The sequence below is a fragment of the Protopterus annectens genome, chromosome 11.part0, assembly GCF_019279795.1.
Source record: "Protopterus annectens isolate FY-2018-M chromosome 11.part0, PAN1.0, whole genome shotgun sequence".
In the NCBI taxonomy this organism is placed as follows: domain Eukaryota; kingdom Metazoa; phylum Chordata; order Ceratodontiformes; family Protopteridae; genus Protopterus; species Protopterus annectens.
In genome coordinates, this window is record NC_056745.1 from 41,580,908 (window position 1) to 41,598,769 (window position 17,862).

Consider the following 17,862-nt stretch of genomic DNA (forward strand, 5'->3'; position numbering starts at 1 on the left):
TGCTACGTTTAACAGATAGAGAATAGTCTACTTGGAGTCAAGTAGAGATGGTCTTTTAATTATAGGATAAGCTGATTAGATCAGTAGTATAGTTCGAGGAAGGTAGTTTTAAGGGAAAATTTGAAGAGTGGACTTTAGGTAGCCCGAATAGTTTAAACCTGCTTAACCGCTGCTGCCCTAGTGCAACGGTAGCAACTCCAGCTAAAAGCGTGCTTTATAGCAGGGGCTGGAAAAGACAGGAAATGACCCAAAATGGCCAATAAACTACAAGTTACTGTCTTAAACCACTCCTCTGAGGACAAATGAAGGAGTTATGGAAATGACCCCTAGTGGCCAATAAAACTACAGTTTCAAGTCAGTAACCACCTCTCCGGGGGGCAGGGAAGCTGCTCAATGTTAGTCACTGCCACTGATGAACACAGAGACCCTCCTTCAGCCCAAGCAAAATGGCCTCACAGAAACTTTCAAACAGTTCAGGAACAGCAAGCCTGTAACTGAACTTTTAACTCTCAGAAAAGTGGGAAAAAGCAAGATTTTTTTTTTGTTTTGTTTTTACAGAGATAGCAGAGGTTCACAAGTAATATCAAGTTATAACAGTGCAGTAAATGACCCCACACAAGAGTGCTAGGTCAAGGACAGAAAATATGCAAGTTTTAAGAAAAACGATTTAAAATTAAGTGCAAACAGGAAATTCAGCAAACAGCTTTTGGTTGTGCTCTAAATACAGCTACTAATACAGAAATCAAGTTTAACAAGCCAGAAAATGCTCAAGCTAGGCAGCTATGCAGAAAAACTTAGCAAATAAACAGAGAAAAATACTTAAAATCTCAAAGTGGCTCCTTCTTCTCTCAGTGTTTTTCCTCTTGGAGGGTGCTTCACCAACAGCCAACAAGCCTGAAAAGACGCTCAAACCACGAGGCAACTAGGTTTTAAGAGAGGAAGATGAAGGAGTTATGGAAATGACCCCTAGTGGCCAATAAAACTACAGTTTCAAGTCAGTAACCACCTCTCCGGGGGGGCAGGGAAGCTGCTCAATGTTAGTCACTGCCACAGATGAACAGAGAGACCCTCCTTCAGCCCAAGCAAAAATGGCCTCACAGAAACTTTCAAACAGTTCAGGAACAGCAAGCCTGTAACTGAACTTTTTTAACTCTCAGAAAAGTGGGAAAAAAGCAAGATTTTTTTTTTGTTTTTGTTTTTTACAGAAATAGCAGAGGTTCACAAGTAATATCAAGTTATAACAGTGCAGTAAATGACCCCACACAAGAGTGCTAGGTCAAGGACAGAAAATATGCAAGTTTTAAGAAAAACGATTTAAAATTAAGTGCAAACAGGAAATTCAGCAAACAGCTTTTGGTTGTGCTCTAAATACAGCTACTAATACAGAAATCAAGTTTAACAAGCCAGAAAATGCTCAAGCTAGGCAGCTATGCAGAAAAACTTAGCAAATAAACAGAGAAAAAATACTTAAAATCTCAAAAGTGGCTCCCTTCTTCTCTCAGCGTTTTTTCCTCTTGGAGGGTGCTTCACCAACAGCCAACAAGCCTGAAAAGACGCTCAAACCACGAGGCAACTAGGTTTTAAGAGAGGAAGATGAAGGAGTTATGGAAATGACCCCTAGTGGCCAATAAAACTACAGTTTCAAGTCAGTAACCACCTCTCCGGGGGGCAGGGAAGCTGCTCAATGTAAGATCAAGATAGTAGTAGTTATAGCATTTGCCTTTTTGAGCAGGTGTGCTATGAGCTAAGTGTGTGTGAGCACTTTATTAGAGCCCATTAACGACATTGCCGATCCAGTCTGTGACCAGGTAAGTGAAGTCACTTAGGATTATAGAGTTAGAGTTGTTGTTTAAAGGATTTTCTTCTAGGACTTTCATCAATTTAATGGGAACATCTGGAGACACGGAGGGGTCCTATAGCATGCTGTAAACTGGCAGTGTATCTTATCCATGAAGTTCAGTTGTGGTTCTCTGGATATTAGTCTAGACAAGATATCACCATCATCCACCCCTAGTTACCATTTTCTACATGGGTTTGAAGTGATGTGTCAACTGTCACCATCTCTCTCTCTCTCTTGAATCAATGCCTCTCTGCTATCTTTTTTAGTGCTCATGCCTGGTCTCACACAATTCATCTATCAGTTTGCTGGATGTTCTCATTTCCTCTTGCCTTCTTACTGCCTGTCCCAAATCCCCTTCACTGGTTGTATTCTGCTTTCCTGCACATGCCCAAACCACCACAATCTGTTCTCTTTGACCCTGTTTGCAATTTGAGCTACTTGGGCTTCTGCTCTGATGTCCTCATTTTTGGCCTAGCCTACATCTGTCCCTGATTAACTACTGAACACAAATCACTATCAAAATAAAGACACAATGCATGGAAAACCTGGAAAAAAGACTTACACCAAGATTACTCAGAAGTAAGACAAGGATGCAGAATTGTTAATAATACAGCCAAGAATCCACATCTTGGAAATAGACATGGGGCTTTAGCCTCCTCCCTGAAGTTATGCTGGAAAAGTATTAAAACCTTAACTGGCCACTTTACCAATCAACAGGCAAAAAAAACAGTCTCTTGTCATTCTACCATGTTTTCATTCTAAACTAATCGCTACAGAATATAAACAATACCTAGGAACATCCTTAATGTTTATCACAAATCAGACATAAAATCATTTTCACATAATCAAACAGGTGCTAACATGCTAGGAACACTAAAGAAATACCCCTTAGCAGACAAAAGCCCACCTTCTGTTTTCAAAAAAAAAAAAAAAAATCATACAAAGGAATGAGTAAACTGAGCCAGAAATCCGGGCTTGGTATAATAAACTATACCCTGCCATTCATCAGATGACCGCTGACATTTGCCTTCAGTCTGTCTATCACCACGGGTTATGTCTCTGTATCCATTAAAGTGGAACAATCATACCACTTTTCAAGGTACCTTTTCATCTTCCCCAAAATACTTCAGACCAATAGCTAGTCTTTGCCCACTACAAGCAAAAACATTTGAAAATTTAATTTATAATTCTCTTTGAACATGTCAACAAATATGCTTTTCTGTGTGATGCTCAGCAGAGGTTATAAAAAGATTTTGGCATACTAATTGCTGTATACATGGAAATAGATAAAATGAATGTTTTATTTATTTATTTATTTAATGACATTTGTTAACCAGGTTAGTCTAACTGGGATTTTGTCCCATTTTCAGTAGAGACCCGAGGAGAAAAGCTCCAGATAGTACAATAAAACATTACAGTAGTAGATAAGCAGAGCAAACAATAGAAATAAAACTAGCATTACAGTAGTAAACAATAGAAAACAACACTAACAACAGTTAAATGATAGCAACATTTTTTTTCCAAGAAAATACTATGTAACTGTACTAGTGAGGCAGAGTGCAGAGTGTGAAGGATCAACCGAGAGTGATTCCAATGTGGGGGGAGGAGAGAACTATGTAGGGTCATAGCAGGGGCAGATTCTGGAGTTGAGTAAATGTGTCAAGTTTCTTTTTAAATAGTGGGGTGTGAGAGATTGAGCGTATGTCAAGGGGAAGTTTGTTCCAGGCTTGGGCCACAGAGTGTTTGTAGAGTAGTTTACCTACTGACTTATTTGGGTGGTAAATATCAAGCAATTGTTGATTAGAGGTGTGGAGGGGTCGAGATGGGTTGTAGACAGAGACAAGGAGAGATAAAGATGGACGGTAGGATGGTTTAAAGAGCACAGAGTGCAGCATGTGAAACTGGTAGAGATGTAGTAGCTGTGGGAGTTCTAGCTATTGTAGAGACTTTAAAGCAGTACAGTGGTGTGTGTTGTTTGGGGAGTTAGTGATGAATCTGGCTATTTTGTGGTAGGATTGTTGGAGCTTGTTCAGGGTAGTTTTTTTGATATTTGTGAGAACTGGAGCGGCATAGAGGAGAGAGGGGAGGAGAAGTGCTTGTCCTAGGGTGAGTCTAGCCTCGTAACTGAGATATTTTTTGTTCCGGTATAAGAGACCTAGTTTCAGATGTGTTTTCTTTATGCATTGCTGTATGTGTTGATTGAATTTTAGTTCATCGTCGATGATGACTCCTAGGAGTTTGGTGTGGGTGTCAGGTAGGATAGCTGTGTTATTACAATACTTAATGACAAAGGAGGATTTATGATGAGTAAGAGAGTGAGGCAGAAAGAGTAAGAGTTTGTTTTTTGTGGGATTGAGGATCAGTAAGTTTTCTGAAAGCCATTGTTCAGTGGAAAGTAGAGCTGTTTGGGTTAGGGAGTGTAGGTCAGAGATGTTGTTGGCTGTAGAAATGATTGTGGAGTAGTCTGTATATGGTATGAGAGAAGACTGATAGCATGAGGTGAAAAGATCATTGGTGAAGATGTTGAATAAGAGGGGACCCAAGATGGAACCTTGTGGAACACCAGTAGAGACAGGCAAGAAAGGAGAAGGGGAAGAGAGCCATTTGACTGATTGTTTGCATCCAGACAGATAGCTAGCGAACCAGCTGAGGGTGGAGGTGGAAAGGTGAAGGTTAGCAGGTTTAGATAGAAGTAATGGATGAGACACTGTATCAAAAGATTTGGAGAGGTCAAGAAAGAGACAGGAAGTAAGTTTATTGTTGTCCAAAGATTCTGCAATGGTGTGAGTGAAGGAGAGTAGAGCAGTAGTTGTGCTGTGACAGGGGCGAAAGCCATGTTGAGTAGGGGTGAGTAAGGTATGATTGAGAAGGTGATGGAGAAATTGAGTGTGGATACATTTTTCTAGTATCTTAGATAGTGGGGACAGAATGGCAATAGGTGTATAGTTTGAAGGGTCAGTGGAGTTACCTCCTTTCTGGAGAGGGATAGTGTAGAAAGATTTCCCAAGGGTAGGAACAGTAGATTATTGCATAGATCTATTTATTAATATTGTCACTGGGTAGGCGATAGAGTCAGCTGCGAGTTTGAGGAAGGTAGGAGGTAATCTGTCAGTAGGGGGGAGCAGGGTTTGAGTTTGAGCGGTAGAGATTTGATGTAGGAAATGGGAACAGGCTTAAAGGAAAAAGAAGTAGCGTTGGGGTGGGTGTGGGGTCAGGTAAAGATGAAGAGGTAGGTTGAGAGGGTAGGAGATTTTGAATGGAGGAGATAAAATGTGAATTAAGTAGGGTAGCTGTTTCCTCAGGAGTTGTGTTTGGGTAGGGTGAGGGGTTAGAGGGACTACCTGGGTAAAGGATGCTGTTGAGTGTCCAAAATTTATGAGGATTTGAATTATATTTTTTCTGGCCTGAGCTATAGAATGACTTCTCAAACAGTACGTTTGTACTGTGGTTGCCATTCTCACAGCTGGGATGCTCACAACCATGGCACACGCATCTGAGACAGTAACTCAGTCCCTTTTACTAACCTGTCCCAGTGACATACAGAAATAAAACCCTGATTACAACCCGGGTGACCCTAGGCATAAACAGTGCCTTGTGTGTTTGATGGAAATGGCAGTGCAGATGGACATGTCCATGCAGGGAGGTTCAAGGGAGGCATGCATAATCGGAGCACAGTTATACAGTTCTGTTTCCCTGCTAGACACTGGGGATACAACCTAGTGATGAGGCCTCAGTGAAGGGCAGAACATCCTTCTGATATCAGCCTCTGGAGAAATGAGGGGTGGTTCAGCATTAATACCCACTCTGCATGCCCCAACCTCAAACTTTTATTAGACTTATGCTGCAGATGAGAAGTAAATCGGCAATAAAACTCCCTTATCAGGAGTATGGTGCTGCCCTGGGCCACCTTGACCTCATCAGCAATGCTGGCTGGAGCCCATCTGGAGGAGGTAGGAGAGGTCCTTAAAACCAAAGTTCGAGAACAGATGCTGGGAACAGCTGATGATCAGCTGTGTGGAAGCCAAAAAGATTAAACAAACATCGTTCCCTATTACTAGTCAAGCTGAGCAAGTTCAGTTTAAATACAACATATGCCTTTAGAAACTACAGTGGGTATAAAAAGTGTAAAGTCCCTGTTAAAATGCCACGTTTTGTGATATAAAAAATGACATCAAAATAAATCATTTCAAAACATTTCCCACCTTTAATATGACCTATAACCTGTACAATTCAATTGTAAAACAAACAAATCTGTTAGGGGAAAAATATAAAAAAAAAATTTACAATAAGCTGGTTTCATAAGTGTGCACACCCTTAAACTAATACTTTGTTGAAGCACCTTTTGATTTAAGTCTTCTTGGGTAGCAGTCTATCAGCATGGCACATCTTGACTTGGCAATATTTGCCCACTCTTCTTTGCAAAAGCGCTCCAAATCTGTCAGATTGTGAGGGCATCTCTTGTGCACAGCCCTCTTCAGGTCACCCCACAGATCTTCTATTGGATTTAGGTCTGGGCTCTGTCTGGGCCATTCCAATACTTTAATTTTCTTCTGGTGAAAAAGAAGTTATGTTCTTACCATAACATTCCATCTGTGTTTTTCATCTTCATTCATTCCTTACTGTTGGTTATCGGTTCTGTCCTTGGAACCAAACTGGCCTTATAACAAGCTTGTGCCAGACAAAAAAAATCTCAAGCTAAGCTTTACCCATAGCGCCCTGCTCCCTGTTACCTCAGATCGAGTTTGCTCGTGATAAGTAAAGCAGAAGCTTTTTCTGAGCAGGTCCCCTAATGTGGGATTTGAACCAAATCTGAACCTCCAGGAGCCCCATGGAGGGGGAAGGAGGGTGGGGCGTAATGAATGAATGAAGATGAACAACACAGAGTGAACATTTTGGTAAGAACATACCTTCTTTATCTGATGTTGTTAATCTTCATTCATTCCTTATTGATGGGACAGAGTTCCTAGCTACTTTATGTCCTGGGAGGCCCTATGAAAGGATGTTCCTGACTACCACTGAACCAAAGGATGCCCCCCCGAGACCAAATCCAATTTGTAATGAGTGATAAAGGTATGACAGGTAGACCATGTTGCAGCTGCACAGATATCATCCACTGAAGCCCTTGAACAAAAAGCAACAGAAGTTGCTACTGATCTGGTTGAGTGTGCTTTGACCTTGTTCGACAGAGGAATTTTATTATGTTGGTAGATAAAGCATAAAAAATTTCTCAACCACTTAGATAAAGTTACCTTAGAAACAGAGTTTCCCAAATTTGGTCCCAAATAGGAAACAAATAACTGGTCAGATTTATGTACTGATTTAGTTCTGTCTAGGTAAAATCGTAAGTGCCTATGTACATTCAGTAAATGAAGGCAGTATTCTCCTTAGTTCTGTCTAGGTAAAATCGTAAGTGTCTATGTACATTCAGTAAATGAAGGCAGTATTCTCCTTAGTTCTGTCTAGGTAAAATCGTAATTGTCTATGTACATTCAGTAAATGAAGGCAGTATTCTCCTTAGTTCTGTCAAGGTAAAATCGTAATTGTCTATGTACATTCAGTAAATGAAGGCAGTATTCTCCTTAGTGCTGTCTAGGTAAAATCGTAATTGTCTATGTACATTCAGTAAATGAAGGCAGTATTCTCCTTAGTTCTGTCAAGGTAAAATCGTAATTGTCTATGCACATTCAGTAAATGAAGGCAGTATTCTCCTTAGTTCTGTCAAGGTAAAATCGTAATTGTCTATGTACATTCAGTAAATGAAGGCAGCATTCTCTTTAGTTCTGTCTAGGTAAAATCGTAATTGTCTATGTACATTCAGTAAATGAAGGCAGTATTCTCCTTAGTTCTGTCTAGGTAAAATCGTAATTGTCTATGTACATTCATTAAATGAAGGCAGTATTCTCCTTAGTTCTGTCAAGGTAAAATCGTAATTGTCTATGTACATTCAGTAAATGAAGGCAGTATTCTCCTTAGTTCTGTCTAGGTAAAATCGTAATTGTCTATGTACATTCAGTAAATGAAGACAGTATTCTCCTTAGTTCTGTCAAGGTAAAATCGTAATTGTCTATGTACATTCAGTAAATGAAGGCAGTATTCTCCTTTATTTGAGAAGTTTGGAAAAAAGAATGGTAGGTCAGTTGTCTGATTAATAGTCAATTCTGAAATAACTTTGGGCAGAAAAGAAAGGTTAGTCCAGAGTGATACTCTACCCTTAAGAAAGACCATGTAAGGGCATTTTATGCACAAGGCCTGAAGTTCGGATATGCGTCTTGCTGAGGTGATAGCCAATAAAAATAGGGATTTCCAGGATAAGAACTTTATATCGCAAGTGGCAGCAGGTTCAAAAGGTGATCGTGTTAGGGACTGCAGTACTAGTGTCAAACTCCAAGGTTCGATTGGTTCTTTGAAGGGTGGTCTAATGTGTAAGACCCCTTTCAAGAAGGTCTTACAGAGACGATGGGAAATTAAGGATGAGTGTTGGAATGCATTGTGGAAGTTTTAGATAGCAGCCAAATGTACTTGAATAGTGGAGACTGACACTCCTGAATGAAGAAGGCTTGACAAATAATCCAATACCGCACTAACTGGAGCTGAGCAAGGGTCTAGTTCTTTCTGTCGAGACCAAATAAGGAATCTCTTCCACTTGCTAAGATAGATTTTCCTGGTGGATGATTTGTGTGAAGCCAGAAGAATGTTACGTACAGGGGAGGTGAGGTTATTCTGCCTGGCAATTACTGGAAGTGAAAAAACCAAGCTGTCATCTTGAGACTGGATATGTTTGGATGTAACAACCCCTGTGGATGTGACAGTAATTCCGGAGTTGGATCTAGAATCCATGGTTGGTGTACTAGGTGAGGCCAACGGAAGGGGAACCAAGCTTGTCGGGGCCAGTAGGGTGCAATGAGGATTATTCTGCTTCTCAACCTTCTTTAGAAATTGTGGGATCAGGGGAGGGGAGGGAAAGTATAAAGAAGTCCCTTGGGCCAATCATGTATTAGAGCATCCCTCGGGGACTCCTCCTGTGTGGGAATTAGGACAAAGTAGCAAATGCATTTGTGATTTGCTGGAGAGGCAAACAGGTTGCAGCAAGGCTGGCCCCAGCAACTGAAGATATTCATCACTGTGGTTGAATTGAGGGATCACTCATAAGGCAGAAGGATGCATCTGCTCAATTTGTCTGCAATCACATTGGAATTTCTGGGAATGTGCATTGCTATCAGAAAGCAGTTGGAAGCTGTTGCCTTTGCCAAATTCTCATGGACTCTCAACACAACGGGTAGGACTTGGTTCCCCCTTGTTTGTTGATATACCAGACCACTGACATATTGTCGAACTGGATAGCAATTGTCCCTGATGGGATGGCAGATTGAAAGGCTTGCAACGCTAGAAGCACCGCCTTCAGTTCTAGAACACTGATATGCAGATTGGCCTCCGGAGGGGACCAAGTGTCTTGGACCGTCTTTCCCTGGAAGTGCCCCCTCATTAGGGAAACATCCGTGATCACTATGGCCTTGGGCTGAGATGGGGAGAAAGACTCCATAGGTCTTTTCCTGGCTTCATTCACCAAGTTAAATCTTTATTTGCATCAGTTTGCTATGTGGATCTGAAAGGACATAGGGTGATGTGAAGGAGACCACTGTGTTAGTAGGAGCCATTGAAGAAGTCTCATGTGTAGTCTCATCAGGGGGATGATGCGAAGGGGACCAATGTGTTTGTAGGAGCCATTGAAGAAGTCTCATGTGTAGTCTCACCAGGGGGATGATGTGAAGGGGACCACTGTGTTCGTAGGAGCCACTGAAGAAGTCTCATGTGTAGTCTTGCCAGGGGGATGATGCGAAGGGGACCATTGTGTTAGTAGGAGCCATTGAAGAAGTCTCATGTGTAGTCTCGCCAGGGGGATGATGCGAAGAGGACCACTGTGTTAGAAGGAGGCACTGAAGCAGTCTCATATGTAGTCCTGGCAGGGGGGTGATGCGAAGAGGACCACTATGTTAGAAGGAGCCATTCAAGGAGTCTCATGGGTAGTCTCAGCAGGGGAACTATTGTAACTGATGCTTCCATTGATCCTAGAAGTTGGGAGGACAGCCCGAGCTGGAACTTTGTCTTGAGAGAGTATCACCTGGTGTTGGGACGTCAGTCTTTCTAATCAGTGATCCAGAAAGGAGACTATGCAAGATTGGGTATTGAAAGTTGCTTCTATAAATTCCAGGGTTTGAGAAAGAGTCAACTTGCATTTCTCCCTGTTTATTGAGATTCCTAGGTATTTTGCTAGTTTTAGAGTGTAATGTAAAGCTGTAACCAGTAGACACTTGGTGGGGTTGTTAAGAAGCCAATCGTCTAAATACAGAAACACCCGGAATCTTTACAGTCTCAAGTGAGCTGTTACCACTGCCATGCATTTGCTGAACACTCTGGGGGCCATAGAGAGTACAAAGGGCAGCATCCGGAATTGGTAATGATTGGCTCCCAGACAGAAATGAAGAAATCTTCTGGAGCGTTTGTCCATTTTTATGTGGTAGTACGCATTCTGAAGATCTATTGAGCACATCCAATCATCTTTCTCCAGGAAGGGTAGGCTAGACTGAACTGTGACCCTCTGGAATTTTGGTTGGTTGATAAATTTGTTCAGAATGTTGAGATCCAAGATAGGTCTCCAGTCCCTGTCTTTTTTGGCATTAAAAAGAACCTTGAGTAAAATCCAGATCCTATTTGGAATGGTGGGCCTGTTTTGATGACTCTTTGGTGAAACAGCTTTTGTATTTCTTAAGCTGCTGCTTCTCTTTGACTGGATGGAACATCAGGAATGTGCCTTAATGGCTTTGGGCAAATATTGAAGGGTATGTGGTAACCTCTGGTGATTATATTCTGCACCCAAGAATCTGTGATTATTGTTTGCCAGGCAGGGTCATGCAAAGAGAAATGTCCCTGGACTGCTTCCACAGGAAAGCAATTGGGCCGCTGTTCAGGAGCACTGGTAGGGCTGTCCAGAGAAGGAATCTCTGGACCCCTGATTATGCTGACCCCCTCTGCCTCTGTAGGGGCATCTTCCAGATGAGTTGCCCCTCTGGCCCGGGCAGTAAACTCACCACGTGTGTCACGGAAAGGATCCTGGGATTTCCTGTGCCACATCTTTCCACTCCTCTGATTCCTCAAGTAGGAGGGTTGTGGGGTGGAAAAACATAAGCCCATGGCAGACAGGGTCTTGCCATCCTTTTCACACCTGGCTAGTGTGTCTTTCACTTTCAGGCCAAAGAGGAAAGAATCTTCCACTGGAGTGTTAAGAAAGGAAGACTTAAAACGGTCCGCAAAGTCACAAAGGCACATCCAGGTGTGACGTCTCATGACAACGCCTCAATTTGGAGGTCTAGCCACCCCTTCAGTAGTGTGAGAGATTAACCACATGGACAAGTTGGATATAGATTCCAGGGTTGCAAGCTGTGAGGCAACTTTGCTGCGTACCTTGTCAGAAACTGCTCCTGCTAAGGTTCCAGAGAGTTCTGAGATTAGGTTTCTCTGGAGCCTGGTAAAGTGTGCCAAGTAATTCATGGACCAAATGGCAAAGGTTGATGAGGCAAACACTCACTTCCCTAACCTGTCCATCGCCCAAGACTCCCCGTTTGGGAGGCAGACAGTATGGCTCTCCTCAGCGAGCTCTTTCATAGTGGCTGCCGCCGCCACCACCATAGCATCTACCAGTAGGTATTTGGACCAGTGCTGACTTTCTTCCGGCGGGGACAGAATTTTGTCTGGTCTGTGGGGGATTAGTTCATCGGTATCAGGACTCTTCCATGTGCACTGCACGATGAGTTGGACTGGTTTGTCTGCAGGTGGGGTCAGCCAAGAAGTAGAGAGTTGAGCACAAAAAGCCTGCACGAATACGGTCTCCTCAGAGGAGAGCTTGGTGGACTTCCAGCCTCCTTGCTGTTTTAAGATTTCCAGTATGTCTCCGAAGGAGACATCCTCAGGGGGTGACCATGGGGTCCCCTCCCCCTCATCATAGTCTGTATCTTCCACGAGGGACTCTTCAGGGGAGTCCACATGCTTCTTCTTGCATGACCTCTTGCATGGTACCTCCTCGGCAGGAACATCCGAGGAGGACTCAGAAGAGAGGGCACCCTGTGGTAGGGTATCTTGAGGCTCTTGTGCTCGACATCCTGATGTGGTGGACTGTGTCAGCTTAGTATCAGAGGGGGGTAAATGTATGGCACTCCGATGCCAAGGGAACCATCTGTGTGCCTGTGGATGTAAGGGCCATCTCCATCCCCTGGAAAGCTGGCCCACCCGAAGAGGGATGGGAGCCCAGAACTGAGAAGGATAACCTTGGAACCGGAGTCACACCCCACTCCGATGAGTCCACTCCAAGGAAAGGAGCCCCAAGAGGACTTGGTGCTGCCAAGAGAATGGGAATTGTAGTGGACGGCACCATAGAAAAAATGGGTGCCACACTAGGAGTCATGGTGCCGATAGTCCAGTGACAATCCCGAGGCTAGCTCGGCTCTGAATGAGTTGATGGCCGAAGGGTTGGCTCCAAAACCAAGGTGAGGTCTACCAGTGGTACAGAAGAAGCTGGAACCTGGATAGGCATCAGTGTCAGAGGCTTCAATACCTCTAAGGAGGTTGAAGGAAGAGTATATGTAGGAGTCCGTGGAGAAAAACCCTCAGTTCTGGGTGGGAAGGAGGGTTTAATAGGGGTGTGTGATTCCTCTGGCTGCTAAAAGCTGATCCACAAGTCTCACCACGTCAAATTCTGAGAGGCTCCTAGAGGAGGTGGTAGATATCCCCAAAGGAGAGTCAGATCACTCCAAGAAGGGGCTACATTGCTGACCAAAGAAGGGGTCTGCCATGGGGGAATATCGAGTCCAAGGGGCTGTTTTTGATACAGTGGTCTTATGACCAGTAAGATGCATAGAGAAGGGGGAAGTGACCAGTGTAGGGTAAACTATTTTTGGTGCTGAAAGGGAGAGATTGGAGTTGATGTAGTATTTAAAGGCATGGTCAGTGCAGCAGTCTATAGGTACTGTAGGTAGTACCGAGGTGGACACTTGTAGTTCTGGAACCGAGGACAGCACCATGGAGGTGGGTTGAGACCCTGGTGGTGAAGCTGATGGTGTCAATTTTGGAATTTTGGCCTTCGGTTCCAAAGACTTAGAGTCAATGCCATGGGGTGAAGATGGAACCAACTGACTCTTACATTTGTGCTCTTTCTTGGGGAGGGGGTGAACCCTCCGACCCAGAAATAGCCTCTGCAAAAGGGCTTTTAAGTAGGCCCTTAAGTATGAATTCATTTTTCCTCTCATTAATCATGCCAGAATTAAAAGCTTTACAAATTTCGCATGGAGGTTGTATAGATAGATAAGGAACACCCAGACAGTAAATGCAAGAGGCATGGGCATCCAAATTTGCCATTATGTCATCACACTGGTCGCACTGTTTAAATCCAGTTGTTCCTTTCTTTTCCAATATAGCGGAGGATGACAATCCAAAGATAGTAACACACCAAACAGGTTAATATATACACTCACAAAAAAAAATATCAACAGAGAAATAAAAAAGGTCTAAACTCCTTTTTTTAAGTAGCTAACTAGACAGATAAAGAGGGAAAAAAAGGGGAATACCAGCAATGGTATTAAGAAATTACCTCAGAGGGTAGAGGGAAATGCCTGTACCAGTGGTGGTACTAAGAATACCCAAAACTTGGTAAGAAAAGAGAAAGGGAGGTACTAAAACAGGTATATAAACTAGCACCTAACTAATAAAGTAATACAGAACAAATTTAGTAATAAAAAAACTGCCAAAAGATGTTTTAATAGAAAAAATTCTAATCACTTAGCTGAGAGCTGGCTTCACACGTCTTGATAACTACGCGGCAAATGAGATCTGAGGTAACAGGGAGAGGGGCACTATGGGTAAAGCTTATCTCAAGAGTTTTTTTGTTGGCATGAGCTTGTTATAAGGCCAACTCGGTTCTGAGGAGGGAACCAGCACCATCAGTAAGGAATGAATGAGGATTAACAACATCAGATGCCATTCTTTTGTTGATTTGGATATATGCTTGGGGTCATTGTCATGTTGAAAGGTGAAACTCCTCTTCATTGTCAGCTTTCTAGCAGACGCCTGAAGGTATTGGGCCAAAAGTGATTGGTATATGGAACTGTTCATAATTCTCTCCACCTTGACTAAAGCCCCAGTTCCAGTTGAAGTAAAGCAATTCCAAAGCATGATACTGCCACCACCATGATTCACCATGGGGATGGTGTTCTTCTGGTGATGCAAAGTGTTGTTTTTGCACCAAACATATCTTTTAGAATTGTGGCCAAAAAGTTCAACCTTGGTCTCATCAGACCATAACGCATTTTCCCACATGCTTTTGGGAGTCCTGATGTATTGTTTTGCAAATTTTAGCCAGGCCTGGAGGTTTTTCTGTGTAAGAAAAGGCTTCCGTCTTGCAACCCTACCCCACAATCCAGACATATGGAGAATACTGGAGACTGTTGTCACATGTAGTACACAACCAGTGCTTGCCAGAAATTCCTGCAGCTCCTTCAGTGTTGCTGTAGGTCTCTTGGCAGCCTCCCTGACCAGTTTTTGTCTTGTCTTTTCATCAATTTTTGAGGGTCGTCCAGTACTTTGCAACATCATCCAGTCCTGGCTGTTCACCAGTGAGAGTGGGGAGCTTTGAGCAGCCTATCTGTCCCTGGAGTAGTGGTCTCAGCCCTGAAACTAGTAGCTTATTGGCAGTTTTGGGTCAATTCCTATCTCTTTCAGTTTCCCTGCTTTAAAACCCACATTTGTGTGGTTTTGGCCAGTATACAACTCCGCACAGCTCCTCGTGGTGTCCTGCAGAGGGATACAGGCAACAGAGAGACCCAAGAGAAACTTTTCCAGACTTAAGTATTTTTTTCTCTGTTTTTTTGCTCTGACTAACTTTTCCCACCTAAAAAGCGAATTTCTAACTGATCTGTGCTTTAAAAAGTTAAATTGCATTTGCCTTCTGCTTTTTACAGTTTTTGCACTTGTTTTATATCAATTTAAGTCATTTTTGCATTGTATAACTGTTGTAGGCTACACGCCAAAGTACGCTAGCCTGTTTATAGCATTTACAGTGTTTTCTGTGTGTTTTTCTGCTGTTTCCTGAAAAGAAACAAAAAAAAAATATTCTCTTTTCCCACCTTTGCTGAACTAGATTAGTCCAGATTTCAGGTTTTGCTGAATTCCGGACTGTGGCATAGTTTCCTGTGTTGCCCATATCCTTACTTGGATAGGAGGAAGCTTCTCTGTTCACCAGTGAGAGTGGGGAGCTTTGAGCAGCCTATCTGTCCCTGGGGGAGTGGTCTCAGCCCTGAAACTAGTAGCTTATTGGCCATTTTGGGTCAATTCCTATCTCTTTCAGTTTCCCTGCTTTAAAACCCGCATTTGAGGTTTTGCGTGATCTTGCGCATAGCGCAGCATCAGGCAGCGCCGCTTAAATGGGTTTAAACTATTCCTGGCTCCACAAAGTCTGCTCTTCACTTTTTCCCTTAGAACTGTTCTAAATCTCAAAGTAAGCACTCTATTTTCATTCTAAAGCCCTGCAGTTGCTCATATAAGTAATCTTATAAGTAAGCACTAATAAACTAAAGCACTACACCCTCTTATACTCCCTTTAAGTACTTGGCTCCCTATTGGTCCTTTTTGATCAGTCAAAAAGTAGTTCCTTATACTATTCTGGCATGTCCAAAAGTCAGTTTTGGGTTTACCCTCCAGTCCAGCTGGTGAATCTGGCAATCTTGAGGTAATGTTACAACTGCCTTATGTACACAGATCACCCTCTCCTCCTTCCAACAAGCTCAAATATATGTGAGAGATGCAACTATATAGCCAAACTGGAGGCTGAGCTCTCTCAACCCAGTACTGGCACAGTCAGTCAGGAGGAGAAGGTAACCACACACACCACAAATACAGTCTCACACAGACCTATCGCAACAGCAAACCAAACACATAAACACACAAAAACATACTCGGAGGCTCTAAATAAAAATCTGCCCAAGCAGCAGAGACCTCCAAAGCAGACATCCAAGCAACCGTTATCCCACAACAATACCCACGTATCACATAGTTCACAAAGTCAGTGTGCCACATAGTCACAGCCCTTAAGGCTAAACAACACGTAATACACTTGTAATATGTGACTCTATTGTCAGACACACTGACGTCCCACTCACCAGGCTGAACAAGGAGAAGGTCACTGTAAGCTGCCTGTCGGGTGCCAGGATCCGCCACATAACACAAGCACTCAGGTCACTCCAATGCAAGTACAAATATGACTCCATCATTGTCCATGAATGACCTGAGACGTACCTCCCTGGACTACATGAAAAGAGACATAGAGGAGCTCTCTGATCATGCAGCCCAGGCCAGTATGACCCTGACCTTGAGTAGCATCTTACCCTCACAAAGAATGATGCCACAGTATAAAGATAAAATGATCAATTTTAACAATTGGCTAAAGTATTGGTGTCATTCAAAGGGGATCAAGTGTCTGTCAGCCTGGGATGACATGCTTGACAAGCCACGTTGCTTCGCTAGGGATGGCTTGCACCTGTCACCCCTGGGCTTTCGAATACTGGCTAAGGCTCTTGCCACCCCCATAGTGCTTTTTTTAGGCAAGGCTCAAAAGACAAACCCACCTCCATAGACAACACAAGGAAAAAGAAACTAAGGGTAATGCTGTTCAATGCCAGAAGTCTAAACCTCAAGATGCACACACTCGAGGCTCTCCTCAGTATGGAGAATATTGATATCTGTACAGTAACAGAAACTTGGTTCAAGACTCCCGAGAGCACCCCAGCACTACCAGGTTATACCTCATACCATGCTTTTCGGCCCCAAAACTCGGACCGAACCACAAAAGGAAGGGGAGTATCCATATTCATCAAAGATACCCACACCTCCAGGTTAGTGGCACTGCATGAAGCATCAGAGACCATCCATGTGCAACTAACAGTGGGCAAAACTGCCTTTCAGTTTGTAGCCTGCTACAGACCACCCTCCCAAACGCAGGAACCCCACTCGGCTTTCCTGAGAACACTGGAGAATATGAAGGTCTCTCCAAACACCATTATACTGGGTGACTTCAATTACCCAAACATAGACTGGGAGCACTACTCAAGCCCCAACACCCTCGCCCAATGGTTCCTAGAATTTATAAACTCAAATGCTATGAAACAACTGGTCACCACTCCCACAAGAGGGGAAAGCATATTGGACCTGATCATCACCAACGAGGGGACTCTATGTTCCATACCAGAGGTATACCCCTCATTGGTAAGATCTGACCATAAATTAATCTCACTGGACATCCACATCTCATCCCCACCTCCAGCCAAGGAAACCACGGTGAAGAACTTCTCAAAAGCAAACTTCACACTTCTCAGAACCGAAGTGGAATACTTCAAAGCCCCCAGGCCAGTGGAAAATACGGCCCAAACCGCAGAATCCTTTACAAACGCATTCTATGGACACCTACAGGAATGCATGGATCGTGCTATCCCAAATAAAACCAAGACTCACTCCTCCAAAGGCAGGAGACCTGTCTGGTGGACCCCAGCCATAAATAAGCTATACAGCAGAAGGAGGAAGCTACTACATGACAGAGCAAAATCCCAAAAAGGGAAGGCATCTCTGATCAGTACTAGCAAGAAAATACAATCCCTCATAAAATCATCTAAGGCCAGCTTCGAAAGAAAAATTGCACAAGACGCTAAAGATAATCACAAGGCCTTCTTTAGTTATGTCAGTAAAACTGGGTGGTATGCTCTGAGTTAGTGCAAAATGACAAAAAATACACTGAACCCACAGACATTGCCAACATCCTGGCAGACAGGTTCAGTGCAAACTTCTCCCCCCCTCCCCCCCAAAAGAGAAAATGTCTATCCCAACACAGTGTAGCCTCCCTGACATCACAGATGCACAGGTGAGAGCTGCCTCTCCAAAGCAAAAAACACAGCATCAATGGGACCGGACAGTGTCCTGGGCTGCGTCTT

The 17,862-nt window shown here is 43.3% G+C and overlaps 1 protein-coding gene across 1 annotated transcript in view; it reads right to left on the bottom strand.

The window, feature by feature from the left end:
- The window catches only part of TMEM117 (transmembrane protein 117), a 1,211,924-nt gene that overhangs the window by 764,769 nt on the left and 429,293 nt on the right, over positions 1–17,862 (bottom strand). The window lies entirely within an intron of this gene.